Below are 6000 nucleotides of genomic sequence, written 5' to 3'. Positions count from 1 at the left end.
GGCTTTTATGTGGGTTATAGGGAGCTGAAGTTAGGGTCTCATGCTTTTGCAGGTCAAGCACTTTTACGCACCCAGCCATCTCGTCAGCCTCAATTTGTTTTTGAGATATGGTAACACAGCCTGACATGAAACTCATGGCAATCCATGGGAATTATAGGTGTGAAGCACTCTTCTGGCTTTATTCATTTGTCTTCATGGTCTTTCTGCATGTGTCTCTTTTGAAGTTGTGACTGTGGTTTGTTTTTCCCTTCAATGAGCAGTACTAGAGATGAAGACTTGGAGGGAAAGGTCCTCACTACAAAGCCAGAAGAGATACCATCTCAACACGTGTTCAAATCACATAGAAATATAAGAAATAAGAAAAAAAGTCTTCCAAATGTTGGTGGGTGTTTTTGCAGAGGAGCTGGGTCCAGTTTCCAGCAGCTTTAAGGCAGCTTACAAGGGTCCTTAACCCCAGCGTTGGGGACCTGGCACTCTTTTGGATTCTGTGGGCACCAGGCACAAATGCAATGAAATGGTTTCAGAAAGCTCAGAATAGCAAACAAATCAAGCAAAAATATGTGTCTTATCCCAGCCCCTCTTGAAGGTAAAGGAAAGCAGCTGGAAGAAAAACCAGTGTGGCAAGTTACAGGAGGGTGTACACCACCAGTAGCCAGATCTGTGTCCACTGAAAATCTTCGGAGACTTATAATGCCTGAGTTATTGACTTAACATAAGGCCATGTAAGTGAAAAAGTGATTAAAAATGCATTGCGGCCTGTAAGATATCCAATCATGGATATTACATCATATCTCAGTCTGCCAGTTTCTCTTAGAGGTATGGTTATGTAAACAGGATTTGTAGATTTGGAAGTGAACTGTGGATACAACATGGTCACATCATCTGGGTAAAGGCACCAGACACATAACTCGTGAGACAGAACATTTTTTTTTTTTTTAGCAATAGTCCATTTATTAGACTTTATAGAAGCAGGAGTCACAGAAGGAACTAACAATCCACATGGAAACTTCAGAATCTTTTATTTTTAGTATTTCTACATATTAGATCCAGAGAGGGACATGAAGGCCACACACATGAAGCTGAACCGTGTTGGAGCAATTTTGATTTGAACTATTCTGATAGGTGTGGCTGTTGAGAGCATCTTATTTTTGCTTTGGACTACATGGGCAACTATACTCACATGCACATACACTCTCCCAAAACGTACATGAATAAACATTTAAAACTAAATATGAATAGCTGGAAAAGACTTTCTGCCGTATTATAGGTAGCTCCAGTTCTTACATTACGATCTTTGGTACATTGTCAGTTGATTCTGTGAAGGGTGAGATAGGTATCTTCTATGTGCGGATACCCAACAAGCTGAGCATCTCGTCAAAGATGCTGCATGTCTCGAACATAGTTTTGGCACCTGTCAAGGATCCAAAGGCTATAGCTGTGTGCTTGACTGTAGGTCTATCCTACTATTCTACAAGCCTGACTGTGGCAATTCCATGTTGATTTTGTGGTACAACTTGTTCATTTATTCATTTGAAGCTGGAAGTCATGTAGGTCAATCTGGTCTTCGCAGATCCCTGAGCCTTGAGAGAAAGGGCTTGATAAAGACATCTCATCTAGGACCAAGTGCTACCTGCTGTGTTAACCAGGCTGGCCACTGAGATGCACCTGCCTCTGCCTCCCAAGCGCTGGCTGGGATCAAAGTCATGCGCTACCACCACCACCACACGACTTGGAGGACCATTTCTTATTTAACATCCCTTTGTGGTTCTTTCCTTTTTAGTGGTCCTGTCACCTCTTTTTTGGCTGCTAAACTTCTTCTCCTCTGACTCTTCACGTTTACCTGAAGAAACCTTCAACACTGCCATCTTACCCCAGATGTCCCGCTGTAGTACTTTTTGTCTTGATGTTAAGAATGTACAATGAATTGCCTAGTTAAGTGTACATGAACTGAGCTTTAACACGTATCATTTCATGCTTCTCATAAGACTAGAGAATGTCTCCCAACCCTGACACCTTGAAGCATATGGTGTGTGCTAGAATAATGAGGTTTGCAGGAATTGGGGCTATGTATTAGACAGGGCCTAAGTTTAACTCTTCTATTTGATGATTCTCCCAAACATCCCCACAAAGTGGCACACTGCCTCGCATCCGCTGTGATCAGTACCTCGAAAGTTCTACAACAGTCTTTCATCTTCGGACAGCTCATTTAGAAATCCTTGTTTGTATGAAGCCACATACATTGTGGATGTTCTCAGCTGTAAGGAGCCCTTCCTTGGGTCATATTTTTTTTCTGTAACATGTTCCTGTCTTTGACTACTTATCACTGGTAATGATTTTGGAGTGTTCCCATGTGCCTCCAATTGGTCCATCAAAGTTTCTATTAGCGTTATTGCCTTGAAGCAAGGCAAACTCGGACTAGGTGAACTCTTACGATTCCAGGAAGCTGAATGGTTTTCTTTCATCATTTCTCCTGCTACCAAACTTAGACAAAGTAGCCTTTGGCCGTCAATTCAGATCTTAATCTTTCTGGACTCCAAGTCTGGCTTCAAATGCCTTTGAAAGGTTCCTGCCGCCATCTGCTGGCTTATCCAGGCTGTGTATACCATTCATTTATTTCTTACTTTCATTTTCTTTTGTTGACACAAGGTTTCTTCATTTTGCAATAGAGATCCTTCCATCCCATTGGAACCACTACGATGTCTGGATTAGTGAATTTCGGGTACTTGGAAGGTCCTTAAACAAACAATTTTGTGTTCTTTGTTATTCACCTGATCCCTAAAGATAACTTAGAATTAAATTTGATTTATTTTGTTTCACTGCATCAACAAGACAATGTGTTCTTCGATTTTTCTAACATCTGGTGTATAATCTCTTTCAAGTGGCTATCCAGTGTTTTTCAGTGAATAAAACTGGACAGTTCCCTAAGTAAACTGTTTCTCTAGGGCAAGCACTATAGCACTGAGCTGTTCCTCACCCTTTGCTTTTGGCTTTTAGGAATTCTTTTCCATCCCTGTGAGTAAACTTCTTTACCGCATTTTTGGTTCAAAGTATGGAGTCATCAGATTCCCGGAGTAAGTATAAAAATGGTAAAGATCCAAAACTCTGAGCTTAAGCAGTACAAATAGGAACCAAGGAGCGATTCTGTGAAGCAATCAATCCCTTTCCTTACTTCGAGCTCGCCAAATAATCCGTACGAACTTTTAGTCTCCAAGCTGAGGAGCGATACAAGGCAAGTAATCCGTGGGAACTTTTAGTCTCCAAGATGAGGAGTGGTACAAGGTGGGATGTCCAAGTATATGATATATTGAAAATATGCATATACACGGTGTGTGACCGCATGTACATTATACAAATGCTTACGTGCCTTTAACATAAATGACGAAATAGAGGTTAATCCTTCAATATTACATAAAATCATGAAAAATTGTGTTTTCTGTTATAAGTTTTGGTCCCAGCGTATTCTTTACGTTAATTATTACTTGTTAAGAATACAGTTTGACCTAAAGCACCAATAGGAAGCCAGAGAGTTACGTGTTTGTGGCCACTCCTCTTCTCTCTCTCCGCCTTTCAGCGCCTTGGGTCCGTTAAAACGTAGCAAGTTGCCTGCTGCAGCCATTTTTCCTAGTTTCCGTGGATGTGAGGCACTTTAGTGGTCTCTCTCCATATAACGGGGTCCCTGGGATCATTTTTAGTTCCCCTACCACCATGCCTTATGGTGTCTTTAAGAAAATATATCAAGATTTTTATGTTCTGGTAGGCTTTTTCTGACAAGTCCTCCTTATTTTTGGATATCTGTAATATTTTTAGACAGTTTTTCATTTTTAATGAATATTTCCTTGTCATGCCTTTTGGTTGACATGTCTGTTTGGTGGACTTACCTTTCTTTCATTCCATTTCTATATTTTTGCCCATCGGGGCCACGGATACCTGTGTGTCCTCCTTCTCTTTCCTCTCACTCCATGCCCAATGGGGCTGGGGAACTCGCCTGCCTTCTAATTCTTTCTGTTCTTTTTTCTCTCTCTCCTCCTTCTCCTCCTCCTCCTCCTCCTCTTCTTTTTATTCTTATAAACTTGCCCATCCGGGCTGTGGATACCTGCTTTTATTATTTTTTTTTTCCTTAGCCCATCGGGGCCGTGGATACCTGCTTTTTACATAACCCCTATCTCTTGGTCCATCGGGACCTCGGATACCTGCGTTTAGTCTTTTTCCTTGCCCATCGGGACCTCGGATACCTGCGTTTAGTCTTTTTCCTTGCCCATCGGGGCCTCGGATACCTGCTTAATTTTTTTTTTCTTTTCTTTTTGCCCATCGGGGCTGTGGATACCTGCTTCAGTTTTTTCCATTGCCCAACGGGGCATTTGGTGGATGGACGTATGTTGGTTTTGTGAGTTATTGCACTGTCTGGAATATCCATACCTTTCTGTTTTCCGTCTTACTGCTGCTGATGCTGATCGTTTGGTGGTGTGAGTGAACCTATGGCTTAGAAAAATGACTTTGCGCTTAAGCTGAGTGGGTGTTCAGGGCGTGGAGGGTTTTGTAAGTTACTGCGCTATCTGGAATATCCATACCTCTCTGTTTTCCGTCTTGCTGCTACTGATGCTGATCGTTTGGTGGTGTGTGAACGAACCTATGGCTTAGAAAAATGACTCTGCGCTTAAGCTGAGTGGGTGTTCAGGGCGTGGAGAGCCCGTGTCCGCCATCTTACAGTTGCTGCGTGACATGGCCATTCCCGAGCCAATTACGGCAAGAATTAGGGAGTCGAGGTGGACAGTGTGCTGGACAGAGGCAAGGATGTGTGCTGCACCAGGTGCTAAGGGCTTGATAAGTGTGGGTTTGGACTTGATTTGTGGGGCTTTTTAGTAATAATCACGGTAACCGGAAGTAGAAAACCACGGCGCGCTCTCGTTTGCGTGTCACGGTGTATGTAAGGTGAAAGAAGCGGAGGACTTCGTTTTCGTGAGTGGTGTTAGGTGAAAGAAGCGGAGGACTCCGTGTTCGTGTGTGGTGTTAGGTGAAAGGACCAGGACTTCGAGATAGGGCTCGAAATGGGCATTTCGATATTCCTGGGGGGGTCTGCCCGGCTCCAGGACGTGCTTGGTAAGGTCCACAACATGGCGGCCCGGGCACTGTACTCGACAGCCCAATCTTTAGCCTAACATGGAGCATGGCGGAAGGGCATTTAGGTTATACAAGAGAAGATGGCGGATTGAGCTCTTGCTGCAGTATAACGCAGCGGGCTTTTTTTTTTCATGTGGCAACTTGGTGGCTGAGTTAGCCTAGGGGACAATGTAGCACATGCTCTTGAGCGTCAAGATGGCGGTGTGTGTCACATGATCAACCCTTGCGGGCATTTTTTTTAGTACAGCTTGGCGGGCTTTGTCCAGGCGTGGCAGCCTTTGTCCAGGCTTGCGGGCTTTTGCCAAGGTGAACTTGGTGCATTAAGATGGCCAGTGGTTGGTTCTACCTTGTGCCACTCGAAGCCTAATTGGAAGTGTTGGTTGCCTCTTGACTTAACTAGTCAAAAGTGGGTACTACTACGTGGTGTAGAGGATGGAAGTAGTCGGTGAAGAGTCACTGTCCTGCTTGAGTTACCTTGGCACCTCACGTCTGTCTTTAGTCATCGTCATTTGAAGTGTCTACCCGGGTGCGAGAGCACATGCTCGTACTTCTAACATTTGAGGTGTTGAATGATGATCCAATCTGAGACTTGAGGCCGGAGGGAGGTTCCTGAGGTTGAGGTCGATGTGGGTTGTACATTGAAACCTCACCTATAAAAGGAAGAGAATCAGTGATGAGGTCAGGTTAAAGTATCTCTCCGAGGAGAGTGCCTAAGGTGACTTAAGACAGTCGACCCTCCTATTTGCCTAAGATGGTCTTTTGCATTGCGCTATATAAGGCGGTGCAACGCTAAGCCTCACCCCATTCCTTTGTATTAGTTCCGCTTGTATTGGTTCCGCGGCTTAAGAACTGTCTCCTCACTCCCCGGCCTCTTATTTAGCC

The sequence above is a fragment of the Peromyscus leucopus genome, chromosome X (assembly GCF_004664715.2).
Source record: "Peromyscus leucopus breed LL Stock chromosome X, UCI_PerLeu_2.1, whole genome shotgun sequence".
NCBI lineage: Eukaryota > Metazoa > Chordata > Mammalia > Rodentia > Cricetidae > Peromyscus > Peromyscus leucopus.
The sequence above is the reverse complement of the archived record's forward strand: the minus strand, read 5'-3'. Positions refer to the sequence as shown.